This window comes from Papio anubis, chromosome 5, assembly GCF_008728515.1.
Source record: "Papio anubis isolate 15944 chromosome 5, Panubis1.0, whole genome shotgun sequence".
NCBI classification, from domain to species: Eukaryota; Metazoa; Chordata; class Mammalia; order Primates; family Cercopithecidae; genus Papio; species Papio anubis.
The window spans coordinates 170,510,024-170,524,855 of NC_044980.1; the positions used below are offsets into that span (position 1 = coordinate 170,510,024).

The 14,832-nt window shown below is 47.4% G+C and overlaps 2 long non-coding RNA genes across 3 annotated transcripts in view; one reads left to right on the top strand and one right to left on the bottom strand.

Moving 5' to 3' along the window:
* LOC103885627 overlaps positions 1-2,757 on the bottom strand; it is a 9,347-nt gene extending 6,590 nt beyond the window's left edge. Inside the window, exon 1 of the long non-coding RNA XR_648796.4 lies at positions 2,447-2,757. This is a non-coding gene — a long non-coding RNA (uncharacterized LOC103885627). The remainder of the gene's footprint in view (positions 1-2,446) is intronic.
* A 3,574-nt stretch (positions 2,758-6,331) lies between these two features.
* Positions 6,332-9,685, top strand: LOC103885629. 2 transcript variants are annotated; one of them, XR_004183935.1, is made up of 4 exons: positions 6,332-6,729; positions 6,832-6,879; positions 7,401-7,425; positions 8,553-9,685. It is a non-coding gene; the product is annotated as an uncharacterized LOC103885629 (long non-coding RNA). The 2 variants fall into 2 exon arrangements; XR_004183934.1 differs by having other exon boundaries at positions 7,401-9,685.
* The last annotated feature ends 5,147 nt before the right edge of the window (positions 9,686-14,832 follow it).

A 14,832-nucleotide genomic window follows, 5' to 3' on the forward strand; every position in this document is an offset into this window, starting at 1 on the left:
CCACGAGTGTGAAAAGGCTTCCTGCTCACCCTCTGCAGTCTGCTGAGCCCCACACATTTCCAGGTTCCTATGTGGATTCTGATTCAGGTCAGGGGGAAGTGCCTGGGCTCCCCTCTCTGTCTGCTGTTGTGGTCCTGTCTCCTCCTGGATCATGAAATTAAGGATTAAAATAGTAAATATTGTATATAGCTCACTATATTTTAAAGTCCATTAAAATAACTCCAGTAGGAGCATAGGCATTTTTAGGAAGGTTAAATGACATAGTAACATTTTTATGAAAAAGAGGATATTTACCGGGCTTCTTTCTGTGAGGAGACCCTGTCCTGAAGGGATGTCGTGCATTTGTGTGCTGCCTGTGTGAACACACTGCCTACTTCACAGTGATGAGGGTGGCTTAGCCAGAGACCCAAGGCTGTGTCTCCCAGGGCTCTCCTGATGGTCTCCTCTGCCTCCTTCACCACCAGGGAGGGTGGCCCAGCAGCAGCTTGGCTCGTGCTCTCGCCCACCTCCTCCACACACGCCAGCCCTGTGTGCCCAGCACCCAAGACTGCCAGAGGTCCTTCAGCAGCTCCCATGGCTGACAGTGACTCTATGTTTCCTAGCGACGGTGGCCAGTGAGATGTTTCCAGAAATGACCCTAGCTCTTTGCCAGGTAAAGTCTTCTTTCTTTCTTTGAGAGGAGAATTTTATTTCTCTTGGTTTGTTTCCATTTTATTTGCATTATGATATGCAAATCTCACCATGGAAATTATAGATGAATTGCAGAATTTCTTGGTGGGCAAATGTAAATAAGAGTCCATTACCAACTAAGCCCTGATTCAAGATGGCACCCATAGGTGACAGCTTCAGGGACAGACTGCATGGCAGACAGCATTTTCCTCATGAGAAATGCTGGCTTTTAAAAAGAATGTAGAATTTGTAACCAAAAGACGTTGGTCTAGATAGAAGCAGCTGGACCCCACGGTGTGGCATGTGTTCGTTTGAACATTGTACGGTGACCTGTCACGGAGGTCGTCTGAAGATGGAGCCCTTGTCTATGGCCGTAGCACCCTGAGTGCACCCGCTGTCATCTCATGATGAAGGTCCTGCCTCCGTCCCAGCTGCCACTCTGTGAACTGCTGTTTCACACTGTGCAGAGCCAGGAGACCAGTGATCACGACGGGAGGCGACCTTTGCTGCTGTTCTCAAGATGTGCTCATTTCCCTCTTCTCACTGCAGTTTCTTCAGATCAGCCACTTGTACTTAAAATGTCTCCCTGATTTTTTTTTTGTTTCCCCAACTCCAGCTTGTCTATAGATGTACAAATTTTAGAGTTTTACGACTCAATTTGTGTTCTTGATTTTTCTATCAAGATTTTTGCCTTAAACGTTTTCCTCTATTTAGAAAAATGTCCCATTTCCCATGCCAATTTTATGCAGGCTTTTCGCTAGAATAGATCCGGAAGGAACACAGCAACACTGCCTTCACCAGATCCGGAGAATCTTGATACCAAGTGCGGTATGAGACAGCCCACGAGAGGGGGGTTACAGGGCAGTCTTCTGAATAGAGACATCCAAACCTGAAACCAAATATTACAGCAGGCTAAATGCAGAGACTGCTAAAACAGTAATGAGTTATTTCATGATTTGAAACAATTTTGCCTAGTTTAAAGGTTTTGGGGATTGTTTTAAAGAAAATTTTAAAAGATAAATACAACTGAATGAATGTAAACAGTTATAAAATAGAAAACGTTATGCGGTGATAAAAGGCTTATGAAACATGTTTTGTAACCTCATAATTTCTAATCCCAATCAAAACTGGGATAGATTTGTTTATAAGGTCTTATTAAAATTAGCTACAGTATTAAACATACGCTAATATCAAACTAGAATTTTGGTTGAAAAGCTGTTCTTAAGATATGGATTTGTTCTCAATGAGAATACAAGAGGTAACCATTTTTCATTCTGAAATGTATTTCTTTTTAAAACTTCTCAGACTGATGCCTCAGAAGTTCGACTTGTACCGTGTCTCTTTATGTGTAATTTACAGGTCCCACATCATCGCCTTCTGTTTCTTTTTTCCTGGAAAAGTTGTATCTTTCTACTTGGCTGGGATGAGAACTCTCCTTTTCTTTCTTTCTTTTTTTTTTTTTTGTTTGTTCCTTTGTTTTTGGAGACGGGGTTGCCCTCTGTCGCCCAGGCTGGAGTGCAGTGGCACAATCTCGGCTCACTGCAACCTCCACCTCCTTCAAATTTTCATCAGCTCCGTCACCTTCCCCCAGGTTCTAATTCTATCACTGTAACACCAACACGCTTGCCTTCAAGGTCTAAAAAGCCAACATTGGTCTCAGCTGTCACATGGTTTTGTGGTCTCGGCTTTTGGTCTATCTGGGTTGTCTCCTGCGAGCAGGCGAGGGAACTCGCTTTCCTGCTCACAGCACCTGCTCATGGCCCGGGGCCCACCTTACCTGTGTCTCATTAACCTCGAGGGCCTGCTCACCAGGGTGGCTTCCAGGCCATTCAGTGCCCTTCATCGAGGCGCTGCCCACTCTCAGGTAGCTGCTCAGGTCAGCCGTCAGCAAGATGGGTGGGTCACAGACTTAGTTCATCAAACCACTGATGCACCAGCCCCAGTGGCCACGTTTTCAGTTAACTTCCGTTAACTGCTCGTGCAGGGTTGGTCAGTTGAAGGAAAGTTTTTTCTGGCACAGCCGTTAAGTGGCAGTTGGCTCGGAACGTCCTGAGTCCTGAGCCAGCTTGGGGGCCAAGCCAACCCCTGGTCCCTTGGGGTGGTCACTGGTCACATGCTCACCACAAAGCAAGGCCAGGGGCCAGAGGTTTCTGTTTGAATGATCTGAGCTCTTCTCTGGACTCAGCCACCTCTTGCCTCAGCCTCCTGAGTAGCTGGGACTGCAGGCACCCGCCACCGCGTCAGGCTAATTTTTGTATTTTTAGTAGAGACAGGGTTTCACCATGTTGGCGAGGCAGGTCTTGAACTCCTGAACGCCTCACCTCCTGATCCACCTGCCAGCCTCCCAAATGATGGGATTACAAGCGTGAGCCACCATGCCTGGCCTTTTTTTTTTTTTTTTTTTTTTTTAAACACTATTTTATAGACCAGATACAGAAGAAACCACAGAAGAAGCCAACTGGGGTGCCCACATTTCAGTTCATTCCCATTAATTGCTTGTTCAGGATGGTTTCAGTTAGAAGGGAAGTTTATTCTTGGCACAGCCATCAAGTGGTAGTTAGTCTGGAATGTCCTGGTTCCAGGAACTGCCTGGGGCCAAAGCAGAACTTGTTCCCTTGGTGTGGTCAGTTAATTCATGGAGGGCTGCTCCTGCTGGGAAGCTGTAGTCTGAGCAGCTGGGTAGGATGACCAGACATTTGCGGTGCATTTGTTCCTCAGGGAAACTGGGTGGGAAAGAGATTGCATGTTGTGGGAGTTAAGAAGCCTAGAGACAGGAGTTATGTTTAATGATTTGAGCTTTTTCTGGACTCAGCACCTCTTCAATACCTCAGGCCTTCTGAAGAGCCTTGAACACTGGGAGGATTGAAAGGTGGAATGAGGCTCGGGTTCGGTCGGGCCATGATTTAGAGGCCTCAGGTGTTCAAGGATCTCATCCCCGGAGAGAAATCAACCGAATTCTTGTCCCAGATCCATCATTGGTCAGTGCTGTGAATCTGGGCAGGCCTCAAATCTTCATTCTTCCTAGTCAGCTCAGGTGGCAGCCCTGCTCTACTCTATCTCTGGACTGATGCTTAGGCACCACAGGAAGTGGGACAGAGGAATTTTGTGATTTCTAAAAGCTTAGAGACCCCATGTCAGAATGCCAGAGAATTTCTCCTCCACTTGCCCTGGGAGTCCCCAATTCCTTCTCCTGTGTGCCACTACCAAGGCCTGGGTTCTTCTTCCAGACGTGAAACAATTGAACACTTTATGGCACTTAGGAAGCACCCGTCTTAAGGCTTTAAGTGGTCTGTTTAACTATTTTTACTCTTTTAACATAAAATTGCATTTATCAACATTTCACATTCAGATGGGATCAGAGGGGTCTATAGAACTGCTCAGGTTCTAACTAACTTCTCCAAGTCCTTGAGCTCAGATCCTATGCAGACCCTCGCTCTTGGTGCTCCAATCTACTACCTTTCTGTAATGTCTCATCTCAATACAGGCATTTGCCTGCACAGTTGTAGTGCAACCCACAGTGTAAGTCCTTTCACCAGGCTAAAACTCCGGATTCAGGGGAGGCTGCTCCTAGGATGTGAACAATAGGATCAAGCTTGTAAGCTGTGAATCATCAGCCAGCTCCCATTTCTGATCTTTACTGCAGCAAAGATATCAACAGCTGTCTTTATTTACAATTCATTTTTCCAGCGTGTTCCATCAGGGATGAAGTAGTGGATCTGAGTGCCAATCATCGTCGGTTTACCACCACAGAGCATAAGCGAATTCTCCATCACTGGCATCACGACCGTGTACACCCTGAAGTTGCATCAGCAGGGAAAGGAGTATCGTGGAAATTCAGTTGTTCAGTTCATTCATGATATGATTTCTAGATTCTTCAGGTAAATATAATATTTCAGACAATTGTAAAAATTGTGATACATATTCTTGTTCATAATATGCATTATTTAAATGTATTTAAGTCCAATCGTAGTACAACTACCCAGGGTAAGGGTGTATTTCATTCCGGGTTTTGGGTTTTACTTTAATGGTAATAACTATCTCGAATGAGTGCAAATTAGCAGACATTTGCTGATTGCTAAATATTAACTAAAAAAGGATCTTTTCTGAACAGTGTTGCCAGGTTTGTAAAATGATGGACACATCACGCTAGAGCTGTATGGAAATAACCTAAAATGGAGGGAAGTGGTATCGAAAATTTCCCGTATACCACCTTCCTCAGTTTTGTGATCCATGAATGTGATGGCATGGCTGTGTTGAGCCAATGGTGCATTCTTATGCACAGAAGTCGGGTTAGCGCGTAATGGCTGACAATAATTGTTACATTCTTATGAACAGGGTCCAGGAGTTGCTTGCTCGAGTTCCTCCGTGTCGTCAGTCTGGGTTTTGACAGGCTCACAATGTCGCTGTCACCCTGACGGAATGATTTTACCCTAAACGTGACCTGAGCTGCCTACTAATTTCCTCTCCTTTCTGAGGATTCTGACAACCATGAATTATTTTACTGCCTCTATAGGTTTTCCTTTTCAGGTACTGGAATCTCGAATACTACTATTTCACTACTTCTGACTAACTCATTTTCGTAGCAATATATACACATGCGTAAGATCTTTTGTATATGGTTTGGCTTCCAGCAACAGTGATTCTTAGCAATGAACAATAGCCCATTGGTGTCATCAAACAGTGTTAGCGAAAGCTGGTTCTGTCACCTCCACCGAGACCACATCATGCTTCGGTGTGGTGAAATTATAGATCAGCTGCCACAATTCTTGTGTGCGGATTTTAGGATTAACGTTCACGGTGCTGGGTGCGTATGTAAAAGAATTTTGATCACTTCTTTCATTAAGACTATGTTTTCCGTTGTTAGGTGAAATTCCTGGAGTACAATTATGTGGGCATTTTTTTGCAGTTGTACTTACTGATCCAAATTCTATAACAGCTTGAAATTTCTCAGTTGTCTATCTCTCCCTTTGGGTGGTTGGTAGTTTCTCTTTTGAGCATTTGTCCATTTCATCTAAGCTAGGCATTTGTGGGCAGAACCTTGAATCTCACAAGTTGCCTGCATACGGTTTCTCTTCCAGAATTTTTGTGCTTCCTGTCATTCCTACTCTAAAACTTTTTAATACACTTTCACTGCTGCACTTAAAATTGCAGGCATAGATTTGTTGAAAGTATTCTATTTATTTATTTTCTTAATGTTTCCTTAGGATCCCAGCAGGGACGTTCCTCTTCTATTTCATATTATTTGTACATCGTGTCTTCTATCTTTTCTTTTAGCGTTAGCCTGTGGAGTTTGCAATTCTTTGATCTTCCTGAGGCAGCTTTTGGTTTTGTTGAGCTTCTTTGTTTATTTTATTATTTCTATTATATTGATTTCTGCAAATATTGTTATATTTGGGGGAAGGGGGTTGCCTTGTTTACATTACACTACACTTTTTTCTCTAGTTTCCTAAGGTGGAAAATAAGACATCCGGGTTTGGATTACGTTTAGTTTACTGCATAGAATTGTGAATGGCACTGATGTCCCTGAAATTATTGTATGACTATTACTCAATAGTAATGTAATTTTGTACAATATTGATTTTCAAAGCCAACGATGGATAAGTGCAGGAGAACTATCTTTTCTTAGATCCAGGAAGATAAATGGCAGTATAACAGCTTCCAACAAAGAAAAGGAAATTTACCGGGCCTCAAAATGCACAAGGGGGTGATGGGACACTGTCATGGAATCAGCAGTGCATCTGTGTGCTGCCCTGTGTGAACACTGCCTATTTCACAGTGGTGAGGTGGCTTAGCCAGAGAACCAGGCCCTGACTTCTGTGGCTTTACTGATGGTCTAATTTGCCTTCCCTCATCACCAAGGAGGATGTCCCAATGGCAGGCAAGTTTCTGCCCTTAACCCACCTCCTTTACACACGCCATCCCCCTATCCCCAGCACCCAAGGCTGCCTAAGGGATTCCTTCTGTGGAACCAACATGCTGACAGTCACTCTGTGTTTCCTAGATCAGGATGAGGACCTGGTGCTGGAGCCTTCATCTGAGGATGTCCCAGGCATTTACATGGTAAGGTCTTCTTTATGTTTCTAAGATGGAAATGTTGTTGCTCTTGGTTCTTTTTTATTTGATTTGAATTGAGATATAAAAATCTTATCATGTACATTACAGATGACTTACAGAATTTTTTGGTGAGAAAACGTGAGGGTTCATTACCAGGTAAGAAATGATCTCAGATGGCATTCTTAGATGACACCTTCGGTTACTAACTGTATGGCAGAAAGAATTTTTTTAGGGGAAAAGCTTTCTTCTTATAACATTGTGACTATACAATCAAAACAGTCTTGGAAGTCTTGCATAAAAACCGTGTGCCTTTCCAGAAAGGTCTTCCAGGCTTTATTTTGGGACCGTTGCCTCAACCGCTGCCTCCCACCTGCTTTTTCAACGTCACCAAGTAAAGAAAAGATCTGTATGGTGAAACCCCACCTCTACTAAAAATACAAAAATTAGCCGGGCGTGCTGACCGGCTACTGTGATCTCAGCTACTGGGGAGGCAGTGGGAGCAGGATCGCTTGAGCCCAAGAGGCAGATGTTGCAGTGAGTCAAGATCATGACATTGTACTCCAGCCTGGGTGGCAGAGCGAGATTCCAGCAAAGAGAGACAGAGAAAAGAAAAACCTGTGCACACAGGACACAGCATGGTCTGACCCTTACACTGTTTTGTTTTTCTCTAAATACAGGTGGACAAAGCCACAGTGACAAACAGTACGTATTCTGGGATCACCCCTATGCTGAGGAAAAATTCTAGTGTTGACAAAGGTGACACTTTCTTGCCTCATTTTTCTGGAGAACCACTCTGGTTTGAACTTCCTGCCAGAAATGAGGTTCAAGCACTTTTGTCCACATGTCAGGCTGTCCCCGTGTTGGAGTCAGTGTGAGCATGAAGAGCAGTGCACTCCATGGTGCACACACATCGTGTTGAAAAGGAAGAGTGGAAGGACAAATACCAGATGCTAAGTAGGGGTCATCGTTAAATGGTAGGATGATTGAGTATTTTCAAATTTTGGTTTAATTGCCTTATAACAAAAAGTTAATGAAATCTTTTGGCTAGAATTAAATCTCCTACTTTAAGAAAAGTTGCTTCTTCAGCACAAAATCTTCTAGAAGGGATGACATACAGAGCAGCAGCACATGTGGATTCTGAGGAGGAAATGACTTTGGCAGGGATCAATAAGAGGGCAAGTTAGCTCAGGTCAGATTAGGAAGGAGAAGCCCTAAGAGGCTGCCAGGAACACACAGCCTGAACTGGAGGAAGGGCCCTGTTTGAGATTGGATATTTCATGTTTATGAGGGGGCCTGGAGCTAGAAAGCCAAGGGCCCTGATTCCCTTTCTTCCCTGCTCCTCTCCTGTGCCTGCTACCCTCCTCCCACACCTACCTCAAGCAATGTTACCGAATTGTTCATGAGCAACACCATCAAGGTGCTGCCGGTCAGTTAAGATATGAGAATCTGACAATACATATCTTAGTTACACAATGTCCTTGCGGAGAATTGTAAGTGAGAGTCTGTCCCCACTGAGGCTTGATTTAAGACTGGGAGGAAATGACAGCATCAGTCACACATTGTGTGGCAGTGAGCCTTTGCCTTACCAATTTTGTTCTCTCTTTGGAGCAAAATCAGTTACTTGCCAACCGACATAGACTTGAGAGGAAACATCCTCCGAGAAAAATGTGTGTCTTTAGTATGAGACGATTTGTTCTGTTCTTCTTTTGGGTTCCTTTGAACACTGGTTTCCATCTTGTTTTCTAATGTCACTAAGTGAAGAAAAGTCCTGTGCTCACAGGACACAGCATGGTCTGATGCTCATAGCAATTTATTTTCTGTCATTACAGAAATCGTCGGGAGTTCCACCGGAGGGTATGTATTGCGGAGCCGCTCTCATGCTGGTGAGTCACCCAGATGATGAGGAATGTGCCACTGCCTCGCTGGCCTTCCCGTAGACAGGCAGCCTGAGTGGGCCTCCTCTCATGAATGAGGACCTAGGCTGTGATGGGAGAAATGCTTGTACCACATAGAGCATGATGGTCACATTCTGCGGTCCCTGGGAGCAACTGCGTTCTCTGAGGATGGGGTGAGGTTGTGCACATTCAGTTGCTGCGTGTCTTTTTGAATTCATGTGGTGTAACTCTTGAGTGTCCAAAATACATAATGTCAAGGTCATGTAGAGGCTCAGCCTCTATCATGCAGCCTCCTCCTGGTTTCCGTGTTCTGTGCTCAGGAAACACAGCATCATGAAAAGGTAACCAAAGGGCTTGCCCTAGGCTGTGAGTGGCAGGGGGAGCACTTGCCTTCCTAGGAGGATGGAGAGTGACTCATGCATTACGAGGTGGGGAAAGACAAATGTGGCTGTGGGACAGCAGAGGCTCCAGGACGTCCCCATTGAACCCACCTTGGACAAAGGTTTTTGTTTGCTCCTGAAGGCCTTTGCAAAAAACAAGTCAAGGTGGTTGGCTTAAGGTCATATGAAAATAAAATTAGCCAAATTCTGGATTGAGTTTCTTTTGGGAGCCTGCGTTTGGTGGAAATACATTGTATATGGTTCAATTTGATTGCTCTGTAGGTGTCCATACTTAACCCACATTTTAAAACAATGAGGCTGGTGTGATTTTAAAATGTCCCTCGTTAACCTCAGAAACTGTCTCCTCATAACCCAATTCCCCGAGTCATCTCTAATCTTTAGAATACAGTTTTTTTGTGTGTGGTATTTGGGGCCTTCTGCTGTGTGTGATCAAAGGCACAAATCAGCGTTACCAACACTGAGGTTCTAAGAATACCCAGACAGCTGCCCAGTGGGCTCTATGAGAGAGAGCAGGTACAGCCTTGGCCTGGGCCTGAAAAGGAACAGGATTTGGAGGAGCAGAAGGAAGGCATGAGGGCAGCAGAGCCATGGGGGGAAGCCGAGGTGCAACATCAGGAAGTCAGTTCTTCATCATGACCTGGGCGTGGCCGGGATGTTCATATTCCAGCTGAGACTGGTTGACGCTCAAACTATGGCACAAGTTTGCCTGTCACCTGCAGTCTTCAAAAGGCAGAGAGAGAGAAGCTGCTGAACTTGTTCGCAGCCTCTCCTATTCTCTCAATATTGATAGCAGTGGCTACAAGAGAAATGTAGGGCAAGAAACAGAGTGCAAGTTCAGCTCTTAATGGTGTGACCCAGAAGACCTGTAATGGGCAGGAATGGACTTCAGGGTCCAGGCCAGGCACAAGGTAGTTCCAGGCCTGGGTCTCTCGGCTTGGGACAGAGACCACCTCTTTTTCCTGCTGCAGGTGTGACCTGACAGCTGGTCCTCGGTATGTAGATTGCTGTTAGCCAGGTGTGGTGGCCCCAATCCTGCGGCTGAAAGAGTGTGTCAGCTTCAGGCAGGATGGCTGCCCCACCTGGTGCAGGGAAAGGTGAAAAGGACCCTGTTTCAGGTGCAAAATTTGAAACTCAACCAAAGGGCGGGAGGACTGCTCCGAGTCCAGGTTGGTCCTTGCACCTCAGTGGCCCTTGCAGAGACATCAGTTCATGTTCTCACAGAGATAGATCTTGGAAGTGTGGGTCCTAACTCTGTTTGTTTACTATGTTATTTGGAAATCCTGGCGGGGGCTGGTCCACAGAGGGGCAAGACTATGATCCCCTCGGTTTTCCTTCTCATCCCAAAAGCTCAGCCTAGGCAGCCCATACCTTGGAGCCCCAATGTATTCAGGTGCTTCGCCCTTGCCGTCCCTTTCCAGTTGTTGAGGCTTCCTGCTCATCGCCTGCTAATCTATTGTTTCTCACTTGATTTGGTCCCTAGAAACCTGGGGTGGGTTTCCTGATCCCAAAGATTCACAGAGAGAAATAGGGGGGCTCCTAGGGTCCTGAAAGTTCCCCTCCCTCCCTCCCTCTGGCTGCCTTGAGGTTCAAGCTTGATACTCCCATGCAGAAGATGTTAAGCTAGCTGCGGTTTTGGGAGTCCTCCTCTGCTGGACCCAGGGCGTTTCTTCTGGTGGCATCCCTGCACTTCACAGGGCACCTGGAGCTTGTTCTGTTGCTAATTTCCATCCATAGACAATCCGTCAAGAGCAAGCTTCCTCTGCCAGAATCCAGCAGGGGAGGAAGTCCACATCTCCCCTCACCTTTGGGTTTAAAACCTGGTAGCATTCGGGTGTGAGGATTCCCTCCAGGTGGCCGCATATGGTGCTGTGTTTAGAAATAAATAAAAATTCACCTTACCTCCTCCCTGGGAGAGCCCATACTACTCGGTTCCCGGTTCTTAGCATGTCCTACTCTTAAAGAAACATCTCCATTCTCCCTAAAATCACCTACAAGAAGCACTTCCACTTTGTGGGGTCTGACTGAAGTATGATCCCTGCCTCCACCTAGCTCAGTGCATGGCATCAAGGCAGAATCTCGGGTTTCCTCCCAGGTGGGGTAAAGTGATGCTCCTAGGCAGAATGTCCGGTGGAAACGGGTTGGGGTAGCTAGGTTCTCTGTCTCACCTGAAAGGGCTCCCAGCGACCGGGCCTTGCTAAGGCCCTGGGTTCCACACAGAGGCCCAGGAGAATCACCGTTAAGACACAAAGCAGCCGTGCCTGGTTTGGCTGAGCTCAGCCACTTGGGCTCCTTGGGCACCACCTCTAAGATCCATCAAAGGCAAACAGATAGGCCAAGACCCGGCTCCAAGGCTGGCTTCATTTAGGAAGGTTCTTGGGGATTTGGGTGTTTCCCTTGTTTTGGAGTAGGTTTTTGGGATCAGGTAGGGTGGCCTTCAGCAAAGAAATGGACAGTCCCAGCTTGGGATTTTGTATCTTCATGAGAAAGTGTTGGTAAGTTGTCCCTCATGCGCTGATGCGGGGTTGTGTTTGATCCACCATCACTTCTCTGATTAGTTTTAAAATTACAGCCCAAAACCAAATCATTCCTGCTTAGCTTCAGAGCCTGGGTTTGATAGAGGTGCAGCCCTAGTAGACCAAAGGTGGCTCGGAGAATGGGGTTATGCAGTTATGCGTTGGGGTGGCCAGGGTGAGACCCCAGCCCCTCCAGGTGCCCCTAATCCTAGCGACAAAGTCACCCTTACATTTGTGCCGGAGCCAGAAGAACCCCTCCTCTCTTTCTCCTCCTCGGACCTGCAGCTGCTTGCGTCTCCTGTCCCACTCTTGGCGTCTGCTGCTGCTCAAGATTTGCTCCACAGGTGGAGATGGCTTGAGTCACTTCCCTGGAATTGTTCGTTGGTGGCATCACCAAAGGTCCAGGGGCGGACGCCCGGCTGAGCACAGGTTTTGGCCTCCGGCTCCTCCACCCATCCATCCAATCCATCCATGGGCTTTATTAAAACCTGTTATTTCATTGGAGGCCCGGGGAAGTCCAGCTGCTGACTCAAGGCCCTCTATTGACTGGCAGGAATCCCTGGGGATATGTGTGGAGGACTTGCCCGTTAGTTGCTGGTGGGCGGGTGGCTCCTACCAGCCCTCCTGTTAGCCTGGTCCCTGGGGAATCCACTGGGCCCAGGGCCAGAAGCCTCTGGGCAGCCTAGGAGTCCCTTGTCTTGGTGACACACCCCTCCTCCTGACCCAGCAGCCTGCGTGCCCTCCCCCACTCCAGGTGCAGGGGCTGGCGTCTCTGTCCGGGCCTGCAGGGTTGCCCTCCACCTGGTCTCTTCCCACAGATCAGGCCAAACCTGGAGGGCCCCCTCATTTCTGTGCAGCAACTTTGTAGCCTCACCTGCCCAGAGTCGCTAGAACAAAGGCTTATCTGAAGTGACATTTGTTTCCAAATACTCCAGAAGCTGGGGTTGGGATTCTTTTGGGGACTCGAATATGTTCCAGCCTCTAAAGGTTCATTCCAGGCATAAGAACAGTCGCAGTATCGCGTGCCGGGTTAAATAATACCCCACAGGCCCCAGCAACACAACCCCAGGCCTCACAGACGCCAGGTCATGATCGCCTCCAGGACTAACACAGCTTGAGCCTGGGCGGGTTGCCGACCCGGGTTGTCCGTTTGGCTTTGGAGGGTTCAGCGTTTGCTTATGACCTTCTTCCAGTGTTTCTTGGAGAGAACAGGTAGGACTGGTTTGGGAGGTCCACAGGGAGGGAAGGCCAAGATTCATGAGGGAGCCGTCAGGCCCACCAGGAGGGAGGAGGAGGGAGGCCCACGTTACGTTTTCGCGTTGTTGGTAGGAGGCTGACTGCCCCTCACCAGAGAACAAATAACCGACTTCCCTCCTTGGCTCCAGTTTATAGATGGGGCTACAGAAAAGTTGGCCAGAGGTCAGAGGGTTCCTCCCTCATACTTCATCATCCCAGAGCGCGGGAGGGTCCTAAAATAGACACATCTGGAGAGGCTCACAGGGTTTGACCCTGCCCCAGGACAGTGGGTCTGGGTTTCCTCTCAGCTCCTCCTCCCGCCTTCCCTTCTGGCCATTGCTCCGGCTGCTCCTCGGACCTCTAGTGGCACTTCCAGGTTTTGGAGAACTCCACCGTACAGGCAGCCTGGCAGTTGGGTGATCTCCTCATATATGCTCCTCTCTTTTATCTTCTTTCTAGAGCTCCATGGGGCTCCTTTGGTGGCTCGGTTGCTTTTCCTCTTTTCCCTCTCTTTGGGGTTGACCTCCCTGAGACCCTGGTTCTCATCCCACACACAGGTGAGGTGGGTGGGTCTTCCAGTCAGTCGATAAAGCCCTTCCTGGCCCTCCTGCGCCTTGCGCCAGGCATTTGCTTTCTTTGCACCTCAGATCTTCAGGTGTTGTCAAAACCCCTCTCCCGGCCCTCCATGCCTTGCTTTGGCGTGCATGGTTTTACCTCAGTTCAGGTCCATCCAGCCCCTGCCCAGCCTCCTGTCCCACCTACCATGGCATGGACACATAGCCCCCAGGCTTGCTTTGAATCTTGCTGGGAACAACCTTCCAGCAGGAGGGCTGGGCTGGGATCAAATAGGCAGACCCACCGTTGCTGGACGGACTCCAGTGACATCTGGATTCTGCTCCCAGGGCACCTTCCAGATGGGACTTTTCCTGCAGTCTCTGGACGCCGCAGCAGTTTCTCTTTCTCCCAGGGTTGTGCTTAGAGTCCTTCCTCTGCATCTACAGAAACGCCTTGAAAAAACAAAAGCGGAAGGAGGTTGGCAGGTGTGCGGCGGGCAGAATGATGGGGTAGACAGGTTGCCGTTGTTTCTTCAGCGAAAGCCGCTCCCTTTCTGTTGTCCCATCAGGTGCAACCAGGAGCTCAAGAAGGGATACAGAACTTCTTGGACATTTTAATACAGAACCCTCAAGGGTGGGTGAAGAGATGCCCACAGGAACATCCTCGGGAGCGGGCACCCTCCATGGCAGCCCCACAGGCCTGCTGGGCACCAAACTCCTCCCACAGGCTGCTTAGGTAGGGAGAAAGCAAGGAGTTGCTGAGATTGAGGGGCCACCACGTTGCCAGAATGGGGGCTGTTGCACTGTTGTTCTTTGTCCTGCAGGTGACACTTCAGCTCCTGGCATCTCATTTGGGGGGACCTAGCTCTGTCCCCCAGCCCCTTGAGGCCAACAGGGAGCATCACTAGTTCATCCGGAGGAGACACTAGGGTTGACAGTGACAGACTGGATTAAGAAAGACTGGATTAAGAAAATGTGGCACATATACACCACAGAATACTATGCAGCCATAAAAAAGGATGAGTTCGTGTCCTTTGTAGGGACATGGATGCAGCTGGAAACCATCATTCTCAGCAAACTATCACAAGAACAGAAAACCAAATACCGCATGTTCTCCCTCATAGGTGGGAATTGAACAATGAGATCACTTGGACACAGGAAGGGGAACATCACACAGTGGGTCCTATTCTGGGGTGGGGGGAGGGGAAGGGATGGCATTAGGAGATATATCTAATGTAAATGACGAGTTAATGGGTGCAGCACACCAACATGGCTCATGTATACATATGTAACAAACCTGCACGTTGTGCACATGTACCCTAGAACTTAAAGTATAATAAAGAATAAAACATAAACTTTTATTTTTCTTATTTTTAATTGGTCTAACAAATAAAAATGTGTCCAAAATAATACTGGCAATAATGTGTACAATTATGTAGAGTTATATGTTTATGTGTGTACATATATGAGGGTGGGTGGGCAAATACATATATGTATATTATATATATAT